The sequence below is a fragment of the Trichomycterus rosablanca genome, unplaced genomic scaffold (genome assembly GCF_030014385.1).
Source record: "Trichomycterus rosablanca isolate fTriRos1 unplaced genomic scaffold, fTriRos1.hap1 scaffold_280, whole genome shotgun sequence".
Classification (NCBI taxonomy): Eukaryota; Metazoa; Chordata; class Actinopteri; order Siluriformes; family Trichomycteridae; genus Trichomycterus; species Trichomycterus rosablanca.
Window position 1 is genome coordinate 3,547 of NW_026947108.1, and position 24,413 is coordinate 27,959.

Here is a 24,413-nt window from a genome sequence, read left to right on the forward strand (position 1 = left end):
TTTGTTCTGATAGCCTAGCTAGCCACTGTAAAAGGAGAGTACACCTTTCTTTTGAGTTCATACGCTTTTCATTAGAAATGGAAGGAATAAAAAACCAATTGGAGTTATGAGAATGTTCTTTAATGCTTGTCGAAATGATTTAAAAGTATAGCTATGCTAATCGCTTGCTAGTGGCTAGTTAGCAAGTAGAATTACTAATAGCGTGGTGGAGCCTCAAAGGCACAGTGCACATATTCTGTTAAGTCATTCAGTTTGGTTAGATTGATACATCTTAATTATTTACAGCACAACTATGCTATGATTGAACATATTTTGGTTATCATAATGTACATATTAATGGAGTTTAGTGATGGTTCAATTCAAATTCATGTTAAAGGGATAATTGCACGTTACAGCTAAAAAGTTGGAAAAGAGTAGTAATTCATTGGTCAGTGCTAAAATACCAATACTGAAGGGATGTTCATGTTAAATGTCAATGTTGCTGTGATGTATGAATGTTAATTAATCATTTGTAGTCAAGGTGCATCCTTAGTTTTTGTACATGTTATAAGATGTTCTGAAATGAAGAAAAGAACTTAATGAGAGCTCATTTTAGGGAACATAAAATAATAGGAGCATTCATTGTTCTGCACTATCTGTGTAGATTGGTTTTTCTTAGACGAACAGAAAGACGTAGAGAATTGTGATGGCGAGCCCAGCCCTGTGAAACTGTTGATGGTCGTAGAAGCGGTGTGGCCTACCGTTTACAGAAGACTCCGGATATATCAGAGTTTTTGCCCAGGACCAGATAAGAACCTACTCACACTATTTACTCTACCTGGGTAAAACAGCCATAGGAAAATACCTTTAATACACACATTCAAGGACTAGAACTTAATTTTTGAATCTATACCTCTTTAAATATAAGGAGTGGTATTGAATTGAAGATCTCTTGCACTTAACATAATTCCTATTTGTAAGAGCTATTTTATTTCTTTATTTCTAAGGTTTTTTTTGCAGCACTGTATGTGATATTTCATTGCTTGTGTGGCAATAAATGTGTTAGCTGTTTAACTTCACCTTAACTCCTCTTATGATTTCAAAGTATACCGCTGTTCGAACCTAGTTAAATGTTAGTGCCTTTTTGTTAATGTTATTAGCAAGCGTAGGTGCTACACTATCAATTATTAGTAGAAACAAATTAAACAGGGTAGCGAAGCCAACAATTCACCGTGAGCACCTGAAAAACGTGTACCTGTCCGCTGAAGGAAAACTGCAGGGGAGGGTCCGGAGCCGAATCACCTCAACGTCGGTCGGTTTCTCTGTTCAGGCCCTGATTCATGAACAAATGGCTTTGTCTGCCAGCAGAACTAATCCCAGGCTCCGCGACACAGCGACCGTTGGTTCAAAGTTGTTCAAATCGGACTGAAGCGCTTCCCTTTCTTTGTCTTTGCCAGTGCTGTGCTTGCAGTTTCCCATGTGGTCTAGCGGTCAGGATTCCTGGTTTTCACCCAGGCGGCCCGGGTTCAACTCCCGGTATGGGAATTGGTCTTTATGATTGGACTTGAGCAAAACTTTGCCTATTAGTTCCTCGGCGCCTTGTTGCTGTTGCTCAAGTGTCTTGTTCTGTTGGAACTATGACTGCAGTCTACCAGGGAGCAGCCGACGTGAGCCACCAGTGACTGACCACTGGGAAGCCGTGGTCGTATAGTACTCTACGTTGTGGCCGCAGCAACCACGGTCATGGCACTGTCCTTTTGTATGCCATGTTTGGAAGGTTTCTATGCTCTTCTCAGGCAAGAGACAGAAATGAGGCTGAAGCTTCAGGAAAGTCATGACCGTGGTTCCACAGGGGCCAGTGGCGCAATGGATAATGCGTCTGACTACGGGTCAGAGGATTCTAGGTTTGACTCCTGGCTGGCTTGGTTACCTTGTGCCTTTTTTTGTCTCTCTAACTCTTTGTGTATGGTTCTCTGTACCCCAGATTCAACAATGCAGGTCTTGTCAAGGTGACAAAGGCTTGTCAGAGGAAAGAAGTTGGATGAGTGTAGGATTCTCTGTACCACACATTGTCAGAGCGGAAAGAAGTGGCTGATGCTGGTGTCAGCGGGTGCTGAGCCTTGCGGTTTCCCATATGGTCTAGCGGTTAGGATTCCTCGTTTTTAGCCAGGTAGCCTGCGCCTGACTCCTGGTGTATGAGGGAGTCTATCAGGGAGCAGCCAACGTGAGCCACCAGTGGCTGACTGCTGGAAAGCTGTGATTGTATGGTGGTTAGTACTCTGCGTTGTGGCCGCAGCAACCCCGGTTCGAATCCAGGTCATGGCACTGTCTTTTTGTATGCTGTGCTTCTCTCCTCGGTCAAGAGAAATGGGGCTGGAGCTTTAGGGAGGTCACGACCGTGATCATGCAGGGACCAGTGGTGCAATGGATAACGCATCTGACTACGGATTAGAAGATTCTAGGTTTGACTCCTGGCTGGCTTGGTTACCTTATGCCTTTTTTTCTCTCTAACTCCTTGTGTGTGGTTCTCTGTACCCCAGATCCAACAATGCAGGTCTTGTTAAGGTGACAAAGACTTGGCAGAGCAGAAAGAAGTGGCTGATGCTGGTGTCAGCCGGTGCAGAGCCTTGCGGTTTCCCATATCGTCTAGCGGTCAGGATTCCTGGTTTTCACCCAGGCTGCCAGAGTTCGGCTCCTGGTATTGGAATTGGTCTTTATGATTGGACTTGAGCAAAAATTTGCCAGTTGGGTTCTTTGTAAGGGGAATTAGCTGAAATAATAGAGCGCTCGCTTAGCGTGCCGGGTCGATGCCCGCATTCTCCAGTGCAGAAATATTGTGATCATTTAAGGGCATCGCGTAACACGAAACTCATTGCTCACTGAAACACAGCATCCAAAGTTTTTATTTTTTTCAATTGACATGATGGGTTAAAGACATGAATTTGTATAAAGCAAGTACTGTCAGAAGTGGGATTTGAACCCACTCCTCCAGTGGAGACTATGACCTGAACACAGCGCCTTAGACCGCTCAGCCATCCTGACTAGCTGAGTTACAATCAACACCACCCTCACTCCACACGGACTAATATTTGTACGACCCGCTTAAAATTTTCACATTATTATGTATGGTAAATGTACTGAGTCAGGATGGCCGAGCGGTCTAAGGTGCTGTGTTCAGTTCATAGTCCACTGGAGGTGTGGGTTCAAATCTCACTTCTGACAGCACATGCTTTAGATTGACTTGCTTCATCTCGACGAGAGCAGTAACAATGTCAGGAAGAGGCAAGGTGGCATTATGCTGTTTCTTTGACACCTTTTCGTCAAAACTGTGAGAAATACCTAAATAAAGGCCACTATGGGATCAACTGGAACTTTTACTTCTCAAACGGGAAAATATTGGGCCATAATCCGGTATGTAGGCTAAGTTGAAGCTCCAAACAGATCAACTATCGGTGCTCATCTAATGCAAAGTCAATGGCTAAACGTCACAGACATTTATTCATTTATCTCACTTCCCAATAAAAAAGACTACGAGTTGATCTTTCACCAAGAGTGTGCTCTACAACACTTTGTTTAAATCTTTAACAATGGAGGAAGCCAAGGATTTTGGAAGGATTGGGAGCTGGATTGTGCAACCCCACTGAACATTAAAATATATATGTTAAGTTCTGGACAGGGAGAGTTTCCGATGAAGACATTGAACAGTATATCTCAAGGTTTTGTGTAATCATACAACCTGTCTTTAAACCACTTGACCAGTTCGGACTTTGGTATGGGATACGGCGATACAAAGTTAAACTGAAATTGAACCCGAATGGAAGTTTAATGCAGATTCCAAACTCGATATCAATGGGACCCTACAACGGCAAAATAACATATCAAGGACAATCGCAGCAATGTTATATATGCAATTCACATGAACACCAGGTATATGTGTTGTATTATATGTTATATGTTGTGTTGTATTATATGTTATGTTTTGTTAATTTAATAAACATTTTTTTTTTTTTTTTTGTGACCTTTTACTTTTCGCTTTTTTATTTACACTTTTTTCTGACAATTCTGTACTTTTACGTCTTTTTTTAGGCTGCATAACTGTAGGGTGTTCCTGTGTCCCTGTATTTGATACATTTTCTAAAGAAGATAAAAAAGTTTCACCCTTATCTTTAGAGTCTTTTCCGTCGTCTTGTGGAACACAAGAAGTGGAGGAAGAAGACGACATAAAAGACTCTAAAGATAAGGGTGAAACTTTTTTATCTTCTTTAGAAACGACGTCTCATTCCAATCAACCCAACAAACATTCCAATCCAATCTGCCTTTTTGTTACTGTTATTAGCAAGCGTAGGTGCTACACTATCAATTATTAGTAGAAACAAATTAAACAGGGTAGCGAAGCCAACAATTCATCGTGAGCACCTGAAAAACGTGTACCTGTCCGCTGAAGGAAAACTGCAGGGGAGGGTCCGGAGCCGAATCACCTCAACGTCGGTCGGTTTCTCTGTTCAGGCCCTGATTCATGAACAAATAGCTTTGTCTGCCAGCAGAACTAATCCCAGGCTCTGCGACACAGCGACCGTTGGTTCAAAGTTGTTCAAATCGGACTGAAGCGCTTCCCTTTCTTTGTCTTTGCCAGTGCTGTGCTTGCAGTTTCCCATATGGTCCAGCGGTCAGGATTCCTGGTTTTCACCCAGGCAGCCCGGGTTTGACTCCAGGTATGGGAATTGGACTTGAGCAAAACTTTGCCTATTAGTTCCTCGGCGCCTTGTTGCTGTTGCTCAAGCGTCTTGTTCTGTTGGAACTATGACTGCAGTCTACCAGGGAGCAGCCGACATGAGCCACCAGTGACTGACCGCTGGGAAGCCGTGATCGTATAGTGGTTAGTACTCTGCGTTGTGGCCGCAGCAACCCCGATTCGAATCCGGGTCGCAGCACTGTCCTTTTGTATGCCATGCTTGGAAGGTTTCTATGCTCTCCTCAGGCAAGAGACAGAAATGGGGCCGAAGCTTCAGGAAAGTCATGACCGCGGTTCCACAAGGGCCAGTGGTGCAATGGATAACGCGTCTGACTACGGATCAGGGGATTCTAGGTTTTACTCCTGGCTGGCTTGGTTACCTTGTGCCTTTTTTTTTGTCTCTCTAACTCCTTGTGTGTGGTTCTCTGTACCCCAGATCCAACAATGCAGCTCTGGTCAAGGTGACAAAGGCTTGTCAGAGTGGAAAGAAGTGGCTGATGCTGGCGTCAGCTGGTGCTGAGCCTTGCTGTTTCCCATATGGTCTTTTTTTATTTTTATTGGCCTTCGGCTCGATCTCGATCCATGGCGACTTGATGGATGAACGATCTGTAGGAATATCGATCCTGTGCAAGTCTAGATAGGTCCGCCAGGGTCTTCTCTGCCGTTACTGTGATTGTGTCGAGCCATCGAGTTGCTGGTCTTCCTCTTCGCCTTGTTCCTTCTATTCTTCCGACCATGATGTCCTTCTCCAGTGATCGCTCTCTTCGTATGATGTGTCCAAAGTAGGCAAGTCGTAGCTTAGTGATCCTTGATTCAAGTGACATGTCTGGCTTGATTTGTTCCAAAATTGATTTGTTTGTTCTTCTGACCGTCCAAGGTATTGATAACATCCTTCTCCAACACCACATTTCGAAGGCGTTGATTCTTCTTCTGTCTTGTTTCTTTATTGTCCAGGTTTCACATCCGTACGTTACCACAGAGAAGACTAAACTATGTACAAGGCGTATTTTCGTCAATTGTGAAATGTTCCTCGATTTGAAGACCTTGTCCAGTGACTTCATTGTTGATTTCCCCATACCTATTCTCCGTCTGATTTCCGGTGTCGTTTCCGCATCTTGAGTGATCAACGCTCCGAGTAGGTTGTAGTCCTTTACAAATTCCAGTTCGTCGCCATCCATCTCAAATGTGTCCCGGTCGTATCTGGCAGTAGTCAATATCTTTGTCTTCTTTGTGTTGAGTAACAGCTTCATGTTCGAGCTTTCCAGCTTGATGCTCCGTAATAAGTCCTTCATTCCATCTGCACTTGTTGTTATCAGAGTTGTATCATCTGCATATCTAAGATTGTTGATGATTCGTCCAGCAATTTTAATTCCTTCTTCTTTTTCAGTTAGTCCAGCCTTCCTGAAAATGGCTTCTGCGTACAAATTGAAGAGAAATGGCGACAGGATGCATCCTTGTCTGACGCCCTGCTCTACTTTGAACCATTCCGTGTCGCCGTGTTCTGTTCAGACTGTTGCTTCTTGGTCGGTATAAAGGTTCCTAATGAGGCTAATCAGATGGCTCGGCCCACCCATATCCTTCATGGTAATCCAAAGTTTCTGGTGATCAACACAGTCAAAGGCTTTACTGTAATCAATGAAGCAAAAATAAATCTCCTTGTTGTATTCTTTGGCCTTTTCCATTATCCACCTAATGTTAGCAATCACATCTCTTGTACCTCTGCCCCTCCTGAATCCTGCTTGTTCCTCCGGCAGCTCTCTGTCAAAGTAAGGCTGCAACCGTCTTTGTAAGATCTTCAGTAGTATTTTGCTGGCATGAAGTATGAGCGCAATAGTACGATAGTTTCCACAGTCAGTAACATCTCCCTTCTTCGGAATAGGAATAAACACTGATCTTGTCCAGTCCTTGGGCCATTTACCAGTTGTCCATATCTGTTGACACAGGCATGTGATTACATCAATTGCTGCTTCAGAAGACTTTATTAGCTCCAGTGGAATATTGTCACATCCAGGCGCTTTGTTGTTTGACAGAAGTGTAATCGCAGCGATGACTTCATCTTTCAGGATGTTTGGCTCTCTATCATTGCCAGTCTCCATTTCTTCCCATATCACTGAGTCGTTCTTATAGAGGTGCTCCGTGTACTCTTTCCATCTTTTCTTGATCTGTTCTGGCTCAGTTAGTTTGTTCCCATTGGCGTCTTTTAGCATGCCCACTCTTGGTTGAAACTTTCGTCGTATCTTTTTGATCTTTAGGTATACCTTCCTGGTCTTTCCCTTCAGATGTTCCCTTTCTGTCTCTGTACATATCTTTTGGTAATAAAGTTCTTTGTCTGTTCGAATGGCTCTCTTTAGTCTCTTACTGATGTTGTCCCTGGCCTGCTTGTTACCTTTGCCTTTGCCCTTCGTCTTTCTTCAATGATCTTTAGAGTCTCTTCTGTTATCCACGGCTGCTGGGGTCTTTTCTGTCTCTTGTTTATTGACTTGCTAGCTTCTTCGGTAATAATAGTCTTTATATGTGTTCCTCAGGGTTATTTTCATCCGTGTCCAGAGATGTGAACCGGTTGTGCAGACTATTCCAGAAAACTTCAGGTATTTTGGTCAAGTCAAAGTTAGGAACAGCCTGTTGTCTAGTCCGTTTGTGCAGCTTGACTCTAATTTTTGATGTTAAAAGTTCATGATCAGTTCCACAGTCAGCTCCTGGCTGTGTTTTCACGGTAATGATAGACGACCTCCATCTTTGGCAAACACATATGTAGTCAATCTGATTCTTATAGGCCCCATTTGGTGATGTCCATGTGTAGAGTCTCCTTTTGTGATGTTGAAAGAAAGTGTTCATGATGGACAGTTGATTTTTTGTACAAAAGTAAATTAATCTTTCTCCAGCTTCATTTCGTTTGCTAAGTCCAAACTTTCCAACAACAGTTCCTCGTTGCCATGGCCCACTTTGGCATTAAAATCTCCCATGATAATGAATAAGTCTTGATTTTGCGTCCTGTCAATTTCCTCTTGAACTTGTTCATAGAATAGTTCAACGTCCTCCTCCTTGGCATCTGTTGTTGGTGAGTAGACTGTGACATGGATTGGTGCTCCTTGTAGTCGTATCGAGATGACTCTATCACTGACTGTGTTGTACTTCAGGACAGTATTGGCCAGTCTTCGATTAAGAATAAAGGCAACGCCATTTCGTCTTTGGTTATCATTTCCAGAATAGTAGACCCAATGTTCGTTTGACTGGAAATGTCCGTATTGAGTCCACTTTAGTTCACTAATTCTGAGTAAATCAAGTCCTGTTCTGTCCATTTTGGCTTTGACAATGTCGAGTTTGCCTTGGTTCATGGTTCGTACATTCCAAGTTCCTAGTCTGATGATATATCTGATTTGATCTTCCCTTTCGACCAAGCGACATCAGCACCAAGACGACCTTGCGGCTTTGATTCTGGCGCATCATAAGCATTGATCCTACTCAAGACGACCATCGGCTCTTCCCCAGTAGCTTGTTGAGTGCCTTTCGACCTAGGGGCGCATCTTCCAGCACTGTATCGCATTCCTTTAGTTGTACGCTACATCAAGTTTTCTTGGCATAGTACGGAAGTAGATTGCCAGGCCTTTCTCCTGCGCAGTAATGTGGTACCTGTGAGGAGCCACACTGGATCAGTGTTGTAGCCATTGTCAATACGAGATTGATAAGAGATTGATAATTTGCTTCCATCACGCAACGTCCTGCTGCCGACATTGGGCTGTACGTTTAGTCTGGCACCTCAGTTGAGACCTATCCCCCTTGGGGGCCCCTGCTAGCATAATACACTTGACTCTAAACTGCTTTTAGCCAGGTGGCCTGCATTCGACTCCCGGTATATGAGGGAGTCTATCAAGGAGCAGTCAACATGAGCCCCCAGTGGCTGACCACTGGGAAGCTTGATTGTATAGTGGTTAGTACTCTGCGTTGTGGCCGCAGCAACCCCGTTTCGAATCCAGGTCATGGCACTGTCTTTTTGTATGCCGTGCTTCTCTCCTCGGTCAAGAGACAGAAATGTGGCTGGAGCTTCAGGGAGGTCATGACCACACTCATGCAGGGGTCAGTGGCGCAATGGATAACGCGTCTGACTACGGGTCAGAAGATTCTAGGTTCGACTCTTGGCTGGCTCGGTTACCTTATGCCTTTTTTTCTCTCTAACTCCTTGTGTGTGGTTCTCTGTACCCCAGATCCAACAATGCAGGTCTTGTTAAGGTGACAAAGGCTTGGCAGAGCGAAAAGAAGTGGCTGATGCTGGTGTCAGCCGGTGCAGAGCCTTGCAATTTCCCATATGGTCTAGCGGTCAGGATTCCTGGTTTTCACCCAGGCGGCGGAGTTCGACTCCTGGTATTGGAATTGGTCTTTATGATTGGACTTGAGCAAAAATTTGCCTACTCGGCTCTTTGTAAGGGGAATTAGCTCAAATGGTAGAGTGCTCGCTTAGCATGCAAGAGGTAGTGAGATCAATGCCCTCGTTCTCCAGGTTTTAAAATTATGTAGAGAAACAGATGGACTACAGTCAGTAATTGTAGAACTACAAAGTGCTTCAATATGGTAAGTGGAGCTGATAAAATGGACAGTTGAGTTTAGAAACAAAGAGGTTGTTTTAATGTCATGTTCTAACCCAGGGGTGGGGAACCTTCTACCCACTGAGGGCCAGATTAATAATTACATATATGGTCACGGGCTACAGACTACAATGACGCAACATAGAGCCAAATTAATATAGGCTTTATAAATACATGATGCTGATGGTATGTAGTGTTTATATTTGATCTCAGACTTACCTTATCATAATTTCAATGTGACGGTTGTGAATGTTTGGTCTTGACCAGCTGTGGAATATCTTGGGGCAATGATGTCGTGGCAACACGCAACCAGTATGTGGCAACATAACTCGTATTTGTTATGTCTGTTGTATCGTCTAAAGTTTAATTAATTGCATAAAGCCCAGACAATAAAATCTAGGAAATATATGGCGGGCCACATTTGATTGAGCGGGGGGGCCGTATACGGCCCACGGGCCGGAGGTTCCCCACACCTGTTCTAACCTGTAATATATTGCATTTCTTAAAATGTCCACTAGGTGGAGGCAATCCGCAAATTTACAAAAACAGTGGCCACATTTCATGTCAATCACGTTGACCTGTTAAAGTGCTGGAGTCTAAACCTGTAAAACTCTCTGATATTTTACTCTTAACGATTTCACATTGTAACAACATCTTCTGTTGTTTTAACCCGAGGTGGCTCTGACGGAAACCTGTTCACCCTCTCGAGGTTAAAGACTGCAAGTCGAGACTGCAGTGCCAACAATGCTGCTCCTACTAGATGTGACGGAAACCACCTGGCGTGTTTGCACCAAAAATGTCCAGAACTTAAAACGGACTTTATCACAGACTGAACTGAACAATGAAGAACTTACATTATTTTTTTGCTAGTTACAACTTTCAGTTCAATTTAATTTTGTGTTTGTATGATTTGTGTAAATCCTATTAATTTAAAGTATCCTCCAAGCCACCCAAGAAGGACGGGACCCTGGTGAGTCTGGTTCCTCTCAAGGTTTCTTCCTGAGTTTTTCCCTGCCACAGTCGCCCTCGGCTTGCTCAATAGGGGTTTTTGGTCCGTTGGTCCTGGATTTTGTAAAGTTGCTTTGAGACAATGTTCATTGTAAAAAGCGCTATATAAATAAATTTGACTTGACATGTGTCTGAGATCTCTAACTCAAGCACCGTTTATGCAATCCATTTGATTGCAGCTCACGAACTTTCTTTTAAAGATGAAAAGCATGAGTTGGCAGTGGTGGGACTCGAACCCACGCCCCCCAGCGCCTTAGACCACTCGGCCACGCTACCACTAGTTAAGATGCCGATCGAAACGAGCAACTACGTATGCAATTTCTACCTGCATTTTCCAATAGAAGTCAAAGAGGTTGCAAGTGCAATTGCCACACTTGTGATAGCTCAGTCGGTAGAGCATCAGACTTTTAATCTGAGGGTCCAGCGTTCAAGTCCCTGTTCGGGCGAGTTGTTTCTTACTGCATTAGGTGAGCGGTAATGTCCCGTACTACGTGCTTTGTTTAGAATGATGAAGAATTTGTACTTTGTGAGATATTTCTAAGTAAAATAGCATGTACTTGATAAGCTTGAAATAATAGCACTCTGTGTGTGTAACATGTTCTCCATACCAACTAGTTGTTTTAAACAGACTGTAGTAAATAGAGGACCGTTTAAATCTATATTTATGTGCAGCCTAATAATGCACTGAGTTTTAGATATTAATACCCACGTATTTTATGTTGAATGACATGCATCATAATTTTAGTTCTTGCTTCACAGAGCTGCTCTGTTATTGCACTGCACTAAACAGTTGGTATATCCTGCACTATTTTGGCCCCTACATAATGCAGCATCAACCCTTAAGACAGTCTGTCAGTGGTACAAAGTTACGATTTGGTTCAGTTCGTCCTAAAGGCTGCGATAAATGTGAGTACGTGAGCTTAAACACGTTGAACCCCCACTTTATAATGCAGCATCAATGATCTGTTAGTACATTACAATTTACAAAGGGTAAAGGAGAATTCGTTATAAGGGGAATTAGCTCAATTGGTAGAGCGCTTGCTTCGCGTGCGAGAGGTATTGGGATCGATGCCCGCATTCTCCAATGCAGAAACATTATGATCGTTTAAAGGCAACACGTAATGTAAGACTTGTTTCGTCATTGCTCACTGAAACGCTGCGTCAAAAATGCGGTCAGTTTACGCTCTATTTTTATTCATCGTTTAGTTTAAAGACCTTTATTAATTTTTTTAATTGACAAACATGCAATAACTTTGAAACAATCTTGAAACAAATCTTTTCACATTATTATGTATGGTAGAGGGTTAAAGATGTAAATTTGTATAAAGCATGAGCTGTAGCTGCACGCATTCAGTTTAAAACACTGATGCTCGCCTACAAAGCCAAAAATGGACCAGCCCCAAGCTACCATCGCGGTCTAATCAAACCCCGCTCTGTACCACGCAACCTCCGAGCCACTAGTCTCACTCGACTTGAGCCCCCACCCAGGACTAAAGGAAGACAAGCATCAAGGCTCTTCTCTGTTCTAGCACCCAAGTGGTGGAATGAACTTCCTCTGTCTGTCCGAACATCTGAGTCTCTTGCTGTCTTTAAAAAATGATTAAAAACCCACCTTTTTACTAAGCACTTAAGCTGACTTGTACTTATTTACTAACATTTTTTTTCCATTTCCAAAAAAACCCCCCAAAAAAAACACTTTGGTTCTAACATGTTTCAGCAGATTTGTGTTCTTTGACTGTTGTTTACTAAAACTTGAGAAATGAAATGTTTACTATGGAAGCACTTCTGTAAGTCGCTCTGGATGAGAGCGTCTGCTAAATGCAGAAAATGTAAATGTAAAATGTTAGAAGTATCTTTTCATATTATTATGTATGGTAGAGGGTTAAAGATGTAAATTTGTATAAAGCATGAGCTGTCAGAAGTGAGATTCAAACCCACGCCTCAATGAGAGACTGTGACCTGAACGCAGCACCTTAGACCGCATCCTGACTTGCTTGGGTACCGTTGACACCACATCATATATCAATAGAAAGGGAGCCCCATATGAGCACTCCAACTGACCAAATAATGATTTTGGGTGGACCATTCTTAGCACTGTAACGGCACTAGCATGTTAGGGTGTGTTTTCTCTGGTATGAGTGTATTAGGTACAGCCTTCTTGTTGGGTTTTTAACTGACTGGATTATGTGTTAATAACTCAAACCCTGTTTGTGCTGGTTGTAGGCTATTCAATCGACCACTAGATGTAGTGTAGTGTGTATTCGTGTTTCCTTAATTTCGTTGTGTTCTCCCTTAATGTAATTGCGTTCCACTTTAAAGAATTTGTGTTGTCTCTTAATATATTCGCGTTTTTCCTTATTGTTGTTGACATGTCAGCTTTTGTTTGTTTTGTAAATGTTATTGTGTTTTAACTCAGCGGGCCACCGTAATATAGATGGCATAATATGAATACAGTTAGAAAGTAAAACGATGTCGCATGCTGACCTGTGTGGAATACAACTAATGTATGTAGTACTAAGAAGTGTTTCTTAAGGGTTTTTTTTTTTGTGTTCTTGCTGGAACTGTTCTACAGGACAACGTATGTTAAAGTTTGTAATTCAAGTCACATCCTTGTGAGGGTTAAAGCAATTTGCAGATCCCGGGTAGCTCAGTCGGTAGAGCATCAGACTTTTAATCTGAGGGTCCAGGGTTCAAGTCCCTCTTTGGGCGAGTTGTTTATTACTGCATTAGGTGAGCGGTAATGTCCCGCACTTCATGGTTTAATTAGAAAGTTGAAGAATTTGTACTTTGTGAGATGTTATTAAGTGAAATACCATGTACTTGATAAGCTTGAAATAATAGCACTCTGTGTGTGTAACATGTTCTCCACACCAACTAGTTGTTTCAAACAGACTGTAGTAAATAGAGGACAGTTTAAATCTATATTTATATTTATATATTTATCTATACTTATATTTATCACTGGGCCAGTGATAGCTCAGTGATTAAGGTACTGGACTAGTAAACAGAAGGTTGCCGGTTCAAGCCCCGCCACCACCAAGTTGCTACTGTTGGGTCCCTGAGCAAGGCCCTTAACCCTCAATTGCTCATTGTGTAAGTTGCTTTGGATAAAAGTGTCTGCTAAATGCTGAAAATGTAAATTTATGTGTAGCCTAATAATGCGCTGAGTTTTAGATATTAATACCCACATATTTTTTGTTGCCTTAAAGACTCACTTAAATCCTGATCTAATTTTTGAAGCTGCGATTAAGCGATGCCGCAACGAGTTTCATATTACATGAAACCCTTAAATAATCATAATGTATCTGCACTGGAGAATGCAGGCATCGACCCCACTACCTCTCACATGCTAAGCGAGCGCTCTACCATTTGAGCTAATTCCCCTTACGATGCACCTTTGTTCCCATTTTGGAGGTTGTGATATTACTTTAAACTTACCTTTTCTTGCCGCTCAGGTGGCGCAGCGGTAAAAAGAAACGCGCTGCAACCAGGGCTGGATTCTGAGAAGCGTCGTATCGAATCCAGCCTTGCTTTACTGGTTCGAAGCTGAGTGGCTATATGAGCAACAATTGGCCGGTTGCTCATGTGGGGGGTGGGACAAAGAACCGGATGTGGGTCTCTCTCTGTCAGAATGCGATTGCGTTCTCTGCCGGCTGATTGGAGGCGCTTACACAAAGATGGGAGGGGGTGCCCTTAGGGTGTGTCTCTCCGCAATGTGTGGGTGGCAAAGATGCATCTGGCTGCTGCTCGTGTTTCGGAGGGGATACGGGTTAGCTTCAATCACCTCCGTCAGAGCAGGGTTCGGCATAGACAGAGAGGAAGCACGATGCTAATTGAACAATTGGATGCGCTGAAAAAGGGGTAAATTTTCATGTAATTACTGATATTTTACTGGATCTCTGCTGATATCTTGTGGGCCATATTGACTAATCAGTGAAAATTAATGTTTCCTTGTATAATAAAACCATTATGCTTATTTAGCTTTATTTAGCTTTAATTATTAAAGAGTTAATAAGATAGTGATGGTGAAACTAAAAACCTGTTATTACCGTCACTAAGTGTCTTTACCATCACAAGAAGTTATGTGTTGGTAATGACATGTTGAGGTAATGACAGTTTTTACTTAGGAAAAAAGTAAACAGCTAGTATACAATGTACTTTACATACATTTAAATAATGTTAACATTTCAGTTGTAAAATACTGCTGTAACAATGTAAATAGACGCTGATAAACATACTTTATGATCAGGATGAATACATGTTTAAATTTCTCACACTTTTAGAGATCAAAAGCCTGGGTCCTGGCATCCATGCGGATGTTACTTTGACACGTACCACCTACCTCAGCATTGTTGCAGACCATGTACACCCAGTTCATGCAAACTGTATTCCCTGATGGCTGTGTCCTCTGAAGAAGTAAACTTGCATAAAGCATGAGATGTCAGAAGTGGGATTCGAACCCACACCTCCAGGGGAGACTGCGACCTGAACACAGCGCCTTAGACCGCTCGGCCATCCTGACACGCTTGTAAGGTCCTAATGCCAATTACCAACAACACCCCCACATGGCCAAAGATTTGTACAAAGTGCTGAATCTTTTCACATTATTATGTACAGTATATATATATATACAGTATGTTAGAAGGTTAAAGACATAAATTTGTATAAAGCACTAGCAGTCAGAAGTGGGATTCAAACCCACGCCTCATGGGACACTGTGACCTGAACTTAGCGTTTTAGACCTCATCCTGACTAGCTTGGGTACCATCGACACCACCATTTGTACGAACTGCTTAATCTTTTCACATTATTATGTATGGTAAATGTACTGATTGTAACCCATTTGCTGCACTGTACACTTTGTCACTAGGTTGTAAATCATATATCAATAGAAAGGGAGCCCCATATGAGATCTCCAACTGACCAAATAATGTTTTTGGGTGGACTATTGTTAGCACTGTAACGGCACTAGCATGTTAGGGTGTGTTTTCTCTGGTATGAGTGTATTAGGTACAGCCTTCTTTTTGGGTTTTTAACTGACTGGATTATTTATTAAGAACTCAAACCCTGTTTGTGCTTGTTGTAGGCTATTCAATCGTCCATCAGATGGCATATTATGAATACAGTTAATTTTGCGTTAGAATCAAGCAATAGAACACGAGAGGGAGTGTGTTATCGCGAATAACATCACGGCTGTGATTCGGTCGCAGCCGTGATGTTATTTGCGATAACACATGACCTCAAGTGTTCTATTGCTTTTATACAACAGTTTTTACAAAATAAAGAAAAAAAATAAATCAAAGAAGCCCTGAATTTCATAATAAATATGCTTTAATATTGACAATACCTTCTGCCAAAAAGTAGTTCCACAACGAATATAAAGTTTAACACTACAAAGCAGACATCCCAAGTTGCAAAAACTCATTTCAGGGAGGTAAGAACAACAAGAAGAAAAAGGCAAGAACCTCCGAAGGAAAAAAATAAATAAAAAACCTCTTGCACACACCAAAGGATATTGGTGATAACAGAACTTTTAGGAGCTGCTAACTGGGCTATTAAACTAACTGTTCGCGTTACAAACACATTAATGTTCCCTACATAGTGCACTAGATTGTGTATCAGATCACGGATTCATGTTCCCTACATAGTGCACTAGACAGTGAATTAGACAACTGATTTATGTTCCCTACACAGTGCGCTAGATTGTATATCAGATAACGGATTTAAAACGCGATCGGGAAAAAGGTCTGTGTCGCCTGCGTGCGCGTTTGTGTGCATGAAGCTTGTTGTTACTGGCAACGCGTCAGCGAAGTAATACAGTTGTGGTGTGAAAAGGCTGTGCTGTTATCACGAATATCACTTCTCAACCAATCAGATTGTAAGGTCGGAACTAACTGTTGTATAAAGTAAAACGATGTCTGTTTCTATCACAGTTTCATCGCATGCTGACCTCTAGAATACAACTAATGTATGTAGCACTAAGAAGTGTTTCTTAAGGGTTCTTTTTGTGTTCTTGGTAGAACTGTTTCTACTTGAAGAACTCTTTAGTATAATTTAAGGTTCTTTGCTAACTCAATTTGAGTTTTATGGATTTTTTTTTCTCTTGCCACATATAAATGCACATAACATTTTAATGACTGGAAAACAATCGTGCAATTGATACAGGAAAAAAGGAAAAAAGTGAAAGAAAGGAATCTGTTTGTAATTTACCTGCAAAATTCTCCTCCCGAGATGTTTTTCTTTGTGTGTGTAAGCAGCAACATACTTCACCTAAAACTTTATATAATCGCCTTCAAGAGAGATAGCACGGATCTCTACAGCCCGGATAGCTCAGTCGGTAGAGCATCAGACTTTAATCTGAGGGTCCAGGGTTCATGTTCGGGCGAGTTGTTTCTTACTGCATTAGGTAAGTGGTAATTTCCTTTACTACATGGTTTATTCAGAAAGTTGAAGAATTTGTACTTTGTGAGATATTTCTAAGTGAAATAGCATGTACTTGATCAGCTTGAAATAATAGCACCTTGTACAGTGTATCACAAAAGTGAGTACACCCCTCACATTTCTGCAGATATTTAAGTATATCTTTTCATGGGACAACACTGACAAAATGACACTTTGACACAATGAAAAGTAGTCTGTGTGCAGCTTATATAACAGTGTAAATGTATTCTTCCCTCAAAATAACTCAATATACAGCCATTAATGTCTAAACCACCGGCAACAAAAGTGAGTACACCCCTTAGTGAAAGTTCCTGAAGTGTCAATATTTTGTGTGGCCACCATTATTTCCCAAAACTGCCTTAACTCTTCTGGGCATGGAGTTTACCAGAGCTTCACAGGTTGCCACTGGAATGCTTTTCCACTGCTCCATGACGACATCACGGAGCTGGCGGATATTCGAGACTTTGCGCTCCTCCACCTTCCGCTTGAGGATGCCCCAAAGATGTTCTATTGGGTTTAGGTCTGGAGACATGCTTGGCCAGTCCATCACCTTTACCCTCAGCTTCTTCAATAAAGCAGTGGTCGTCTTAGAGGTGTGTTTGGGGTCATTATCATGCTGGAACACTGCCCTGTTACCCAGTTTCCGGAGGGAGGGGATCATGCTCTGCTTCAGTATTTCACAGTACATATTGGAGTTCATGTGTCCCTCAATGAAATGTAACTCCCCAACACCTGCTGCACTCATGCAGCCCCAGACCATGGCATTCCCACCACCATGCTTGACTGTAGGCATGACACACGTATCTTTGTACTCCTCACCTGATTGCCGCCACACATGCTTGAGACCATCTGAACCAAACAAATTAATCTTGGTCTCATCAGACCATAAGACATGGTTCCAGTAATCCATGTCCTTTGTTGACATGTCTTCAGCAAACTGTTTGCGGGCTTTCTTGTGTAGAGACTTCAGAAGAGGCTTCCTTCTGGGGTGACAGCCATGCAGACCAATTTGATGTAGTGTGCGGCGTATGGTCTGAGCACTGACAGGCTGACCCCCCACCTTTTCAATCTCTGCAGCAATGCTGACAGCACTCCTGCACCTATCTTTCAAAGACAGCAGTTGGATGTGATGCTGAGCACGTGCACTCAGCTTCTTTGGACGACCAACGCGAGGTCTGTTCTGAGTGGACCCTGCTCTTTTAAAACGCTGGATGATCTTGGCCACTGTGCTGCAGCTCAGTTTCAGGGTGTTGGCAATCTTCTTGTAGCCTTGGCCATCTTCATGTAGCGCAACAATTCGTCTTTTAAGATCCTCAGAGAGTTCTTTGCCATGAGGTGCCATGTTGGAACTTTCAGTGACCAGTATGAGAGAGTGTGAGAGCTGTACTACTAAATTGAACACACCTGCTCCCTATGCACACCTGAGACCTAGTAACACTAACAAATCACATGACATTTTGGAGGGAAAATGACAAGCAGTGCTCAATTTGGACATTTAGGGGTGTAGTCTCTTAGGGGTGTACTCACTTTTGTTGCCGGTGGTTTAGACATTAATGGCTGTATATTAAGTTATTATTATTATTTTTCTTAAATTTTTACCCCTTTTTCTCCCCTTTTAGCGCATCCAATTGTTCAATTAGCATCGTGCTTCCTCTCTGTCTATGCCGAACCCTGCCCTGATGGAGGTGATTGAAGCTAACCCGTATCCCCTCCGAAACACGAGCAGCAGCCAGATGCATCTTTGCCACCCACACATTGATGAGTTTGGCGCCACCTAGCGTTGCATGCGGAGAGACACACTCTAAGGGCACCCTCTCTCATCTCCGTGTAAGCGCCTCCAATCAGCCGGCAGAGAACGCAATCGCATTCTGACAGAGAGAGACCCACATCCGGTTCTTTGTCCCACCCCCCACATGAGCAACCGGCCAATCGTTGCTCATATAGCCACTCAGCTTCGAACCAGTAAAGCAAGGCTGGATTCGATACCACGCTCTCAGAATACAGCCCTGGTTGTAGCGCGTTTCTTTTTACCGCTGCGCCACCTGAGCAGCTATATTGAGTTATTTTGAGGGAAGAATAAATTTACACTGTTATATAAGCTGCACACAGACTACTTTTCATTGTGTCAAAGTGTCATTTTGTCAGTGTTGTCCCATAAAAAGATATACTTAAATATCTGCAGAAATGTGAGGGGTGTACTCACTTTTGTGATACACTGTATGTGCAACATGTTCTCCACCCCAACTTGTTGTATGCCAAGCTGTTTCAAACAGACTGTAGTAATTGCACTACATTAAACAGTTGGTATATCCTGCACTATTGTGGCCCTTACATAATGCAGCATCAACACTCTGTTAGTACATGACCATTTACAAAGGGTCCTTCGTAAGGGGAATTAGCTTAAATGGTAGAGCGCTTGCTTAACACGCGAGAGGTAGAGGGATCTATGCCCGCATTCTCTAGTGTACAGACATTGTGATAATTTAATGGCATCACGTAATACGAAAGTCAATGCGTCATTGCTCACTGAAACTATATCTTTTCAGATTGTTATGTATGGTAGGGAGTTAAAGTTGTAAATTTGTATATAGCATGCGCTGTCAGAAGTGGGATTCGAACCCACACCTCCAAGGGAGACTGTGACCTGAACACAGCACATTAGACAGCTCGGCCATGCTGACTAGTGAGTACTTTTGGCAATATAGTGTATTAAGTGACTTCAAAAGAGTCGAAACAGGTATAAAACCTTTTTATATGAATTGAAGTTTTACAGGACAACGTATGTTAACGTTTGTAATTCAAGTCACGTCCTTGTGAGGATTAAAGCAGGTTGCAGAGCCCGGATAGCTCAGTCGGTAAAGCCTCAGACTTTTAATCTGTTGGTCCAGGGTTCAAGTCCCTGTTCAGGCAAGTTGCTTCCTACTGCATTAGGTAAGCGTTAATGTCCCGTACTACGTGGTTTGTTTAGAATGATGAAGGAATTTGTACTTTGTGAGACGTTTGTAAGTGAAATAGCATGTACTTGATCAGCTTGAAATAATAGCACACTGTATGTGTAACATGTTCTCCACACCATCTAGTTGTACGTCCAGCTGTTTCAAACAGATTGTAGTAAAAAGAGGACAGTTTAAATATGTATGTATGTGCAGCCTAATAATGCACTGAGTTTTAGATATTAATACCCACATATTTTATGTTGAATAACATGCATTATAATTTCAGTTCTTGCTTCACAGAGCTGCTTTGTTATTGCACTGCACTAAACAGTTGGTATATCCTGCACTATTGTGGCCCTTACATAATGCAGCATCAATGCTCTGTTAGTACATTACAATTTACAAATGGTAAATGGTAATTCCCCTTCATAAGGGGAATTAGCTCAAATTGTGGAGCGCTCGCTTAGCATGTGAGAGGTAGTGAGATCGATGCCCGCGTTCTCCAGGTTTTAAAATTATGTAGAGAAACAGATGGACTACAGTCAGTAATTGTAGAACTACAAAGTGCTTCAATATGGTAAGCGGAGCTGATAAAATGGACAGTGAGTCTAGAAACAAGGAGGTTGTTTTAATGTTATGTTCTAACCTGTAATAAATTGCATTTCTGAAAATGTCCACTAGGTGGAGGCAAACCCCAAATTTACAAAATTGCTCCTGATGACTATTGTTTATTGAAACACAACATTTCCATCACAGATCTGCTTCAAACTTAGGGAGATCCGCTGTCAGAACTCGGACACAGTCTCTATGTTCAAGTCTAGATTGAAAACATATTTATTTACTCAGGCTTTTGATTGGTCTTTTCAAACTAAACAAGCAAACCTAGTTATGCTGTAATAGTTAGGGGTGCTGGAGTCTAAACCTGTAAAACTCTCTGATATTTTACTCTTAACGATTTCACATTGTAACAACATCTTCTGTTGTTTTAACCCGAGGTGGCTCTGACGGAAACCTGTTCACCCTCTCGAAGTTAAAGACTGCAAGTCGAGACTGCAGTGCCAATAATGCTGCTCCTACTAGATGTGACGGTAACCTGGCGTGTTTGCACCAAAAATGTCCAGAACTTAAAACGGACTTTATCACAGACTGGACTGAACAATGAAGAACTTACATTATTTTTTTGCTAGTTACAACTTTCAGTTCAATTTTATTTTGTGTTTGTATGATTTGTGTAAATCCTATTTATTTAAAATATCCTCCAGGCCACCCAAGAAGGACGGGTCCCTGCTGAGTCTGGTTCCTATCAAGGTTTCTTCCTGAGTTTTTCCCTGCCACAGTCGCCCTCGGCTTGCTCAATAGGGGTTTTTGGTCTGTTGGTCCTGGATTTTGTAAAGTTGCTTTGAGACAATGTTCATTGTAAAAAGCGCTATATAAATAAATTTGACTTGACGTGTCTGAGATCTCTAACTCAAGCACCGTTTATGCAATCCATTTGAGTACTACTGTATTTTATAGAGTACATCCTGAGCTTTTTAGTAATGTCACATTTGTGGGTGTGTGGCAAGCAGCTCATGAACTTTCTTTTAAAAATGGCTGCCATGTCATATTTCACGTTTTATGGAAATAAGCAAAGTAAGAGATCAGTTTTGTTCAATATGAGTCGTAACTTCAGTTTATAAAGATTACAGAAATGTACAGCAATTTTAACCCTTTCTAAACAAAACATTTATCCAATGTCCTTTGTTGTGGCAAGCAGGACTAACTGCCCCCTGTTTTTAGCCTATTTCTATACAAGGAAGCAGAGAGCTGAGTAAGGCAGAAAATATTTTATTACAAATTTATGCAGGAAATTCAGGTGGTGGTGTGTTAGTGTGTGTTGTGCTGGAATGACTGGATAAGACACAGCAGCGCTGCTGGACTGAGAATAGTCCACCAACCAAAAACATCCAGCCATCAGCACCCAGTGGGAAGCGTCCTATGACCACTGATGAAGGTCTAGAAGATGACCAACTCAAACAGCAGCGATAGATGACTGATCGTTTCGGACTTTACATCTACAAGGTGGACCAACTAGGTAGGAGTGTCTAATAGAGTGGACAGTGAGTGGACACGGTATTTAAAAACTCCAGCAGCGCTGCTGTGTCAGATCCACTCATGCCAGCACAACACACACTAACACACCACCACCATGTCAGTGTCACTGCAGTGCTGAGAATGATCCTCCACCTAAATAATACCTGCTCTGTGGTGGTCCTGTCAATAATTGTAGAACTTTAAAGTGCTTCTATATGGTAAGTGGAGCTGATAAAATAGACAGTGAGTGTAGAAACAAGGAGGTGGTTTTAATGTTATGGTTGATTAGTGTAAACTCACACTGTTGTATGTGCTTGCATGACTGTAGGACGCGTTTTCAGTGCATTACCGTAATATCCATAAAATGTGTCCTTGAGATTTCAGTGCAGAAAAGTTTGTGTAGAGACTGCAGCAGCGGATACTGTGTTTGTTTAGATTTTATAGTCATACTTTATTAACAAGTTTAAGGTAAGTTTATTAAAATAAACGTTTTTTGTATATTAGCTTCTGGATATTTTCGGATGCTACGGACAAAACTGTGTTGTACTGCTATGATGATACGACTATGTTCCAAACCCTTTTAGACTCTTCCACCACCGTTAGCGCTTCTCTCAGTTAGTTTAGCTCATTAAATATATTATCCACAATATCGCTTACTTTTACAAACCCAATTCCAAAAATGTTTAGACAGAAGAGAAAATGTCAATGTAAATATACAGCAGTTTGCTAGCATACAAACTACTAGCATACAAACATACATCGCTCCAAAATATGAATGAATGCTTCAACCAGGGTTGCCAGATTTCGCATCTCAAAGTCCGCCAAAATGCATGGAAAACCGCCCAACATACTCAGGAAAAACAGCCGATAATCAGCGCTTAAACAATATTAAACCAGTTAAACATGATCTACTACTGCTGATATCTCACAAATCAGTGATTACAAATTATTAATGTCATTTGAAATAATAAAAAACTAAGACTAAGAAGTCTTAAGGGTTTTTTGTGTTTTTGCTAGAACTGTTTCTACTTGAAGAACTCTTTAGTATAATTCAAGGTTCTTTGCTAACTCAATTAGATTTTTATGGATTTTTTTTTCTTGCCACATATAAATGCACATAACATTTAAGGACTGGAAAACAATCGTGCAATTGATACAGGAAAAACGGAAAAAGGTGAAAGAAAGGAATCTGTTTGTAATCTACCTGCAAAATTCTCCTCCTGAGATGTTTTTTTTAGTGTGTGTAAGCAGCAACATACTTCACCTAAAACTTGATATAATCGCCTTCAAGACAGCCAAAACAGAAATAAAAAAATTGTATATTAATTGAAGTTCTACAGGACAACATATGTTAAAGTTTGTAATTTAAGTCACATTCTTGTGAGGATTAAAGCAGGTTGCAGAGCCCGGATAGGTCAGTCGGTAGAGCATCAGACATTTAATCTGAGGGTCCAGGGTTCAAGTCCCTGTTCGAGTGAGTTGCTTCCTATTGCATTAGGTAAGCGGTAATTTCCAGCATTTAACCAGCCACAGTGAAGAACTGTTGGAGTAGCGACTAATCTTAACCCATCAGATACACGACCATTCTTTTGTTACAGTAAGCTTGCAAGCAGAGCAACAAGACGGTCAGTATTTAAGGGCTTCCTTTCTTACAACATTTCTTCTGCTAAACCATCGTGCTGTATGCTTAATTTAAGACTTCGTGGTGCATCGGTGTGTTTGAGCTTGTTCAAAAGCTCATTGGCTTTAGAACGTATGCTGTTTTCACAGTGTCTGCGTTCCATTTTAGATATAAACACAGTTATTGGGTGAGTAAATTTTTTTCCTATTATATCATAGTTGCATGTAGTCAGAGTGATGCTAGAGATAACAGCAACAATACAAAGGTACACCAAGTTAAGGTTTGTGTGCACAGTTACATAAAAGAAGGTTATGGGTCAAAAAGGGCATGTGCCACACTTGGGATTGTGATTGAGTATACGTTGCATTGGGTGGGTAAACATGGAGCCGGCGTTGAAAAGCATGAGTTGGCAGTGGTGGGATTCAAACCCACGCCCCCGAAGGGACTGGATCCTTAATCCAGCGCCTTAGACCGCTCGGCCACGCTACCACTGTTTAAGGGGCAGATCGAAACGAGCAACTACGTATGCAATTTCTACCTGCATTTTCCAATAGAAGTCAAAGAGGTTTGCAAGTGCAGTCACCACACTTGTGATGGAGCACAAGCTACACCAAACTGGTAAACATCATGAGTTGGTGATGAACTTTCTTCTTCAGACTGGTTTTTAAATGAAAGTCAAAGAGAAGGCAGGAACCCGGATAGCTCAGTCGGTAGAGCATCAGACTTTTAATCTGAGGGTCCAGGGTTCAAGTCCCTGTTCGGGTGAGTTGTTTCTTACTGCATTAGGTGAGCGGTAATGTCCCGTACTACAAGATTTGTTTAGAATGATGAAGAATTTGTACTTTGTGAGATATTTCTAAGTAAAATAGCATGTACTTGATAAGCTTGAAATAATTGCACACTGCATGTGTAACATGTTCTCCACACCAACTAGTTGTTTTAAACAGACTGTAGTAAATAGAGGACCGTTTAAATCTATATTTATGTGCAGCCTAATAATGCACTGAGTTTTAGATATTAATACCTACATATTTTATGTTGAA

The 24,413-nt window shown here is 41.7% G+C and overlaps 4 non-coding genes across 4 annotated transcripts; 2 read left to right on the forward strand and 2 right to left on the reverse strand.

Annotated features, from left to right (window-relative positions):
- The first annotated feature begins 1,452 nt into the window (after window positions 1–1,452).
- trnae-uuc (transfer RNA glutamic acid (anticodon UUC)) lies at window positions 1,453–1,524 on the forward strand. The gene has a single exon. It is a non-coding gene; the product is annotated as a tRNA-Glu (tRNA).
- A 13,214-nt stretch (window positions 1,525–14,738) lies between these two features.
- On the reverse strand, window positions 14,739–14,821 carry trnal-cag (transfer RNA leucine (anticodon CAG)). The gene has a single exon. It is a non-coding gene; the product is annotated as a tRNA-Leu (tRNA).
- An 8,956-nt stretch (window positions 14,822–23,777) lies between these two features.
- trnal-aag (transfer RNA leucine (anticodon AAG)) lies at window positions 23,778–23,859 on the reverse strand. Its single transcript has one exon. It is a non-coding gene; the product is annotated as a tRNA-Leu (tRNA).
- A 203-nt stretch (window positions 23,860–24,062) lies between these two features.
- Window positions 24,063–24,135, forward strand: trnak-uuu (transfer RNA lysine (anticodon UUU)). Its single transcript has one exon. It is a non-coding gene; the product is annotated as a tRNA-Lys (tRNA).
- Window positions 24,136–24,413: the final 278 nt, after the last annotated feature.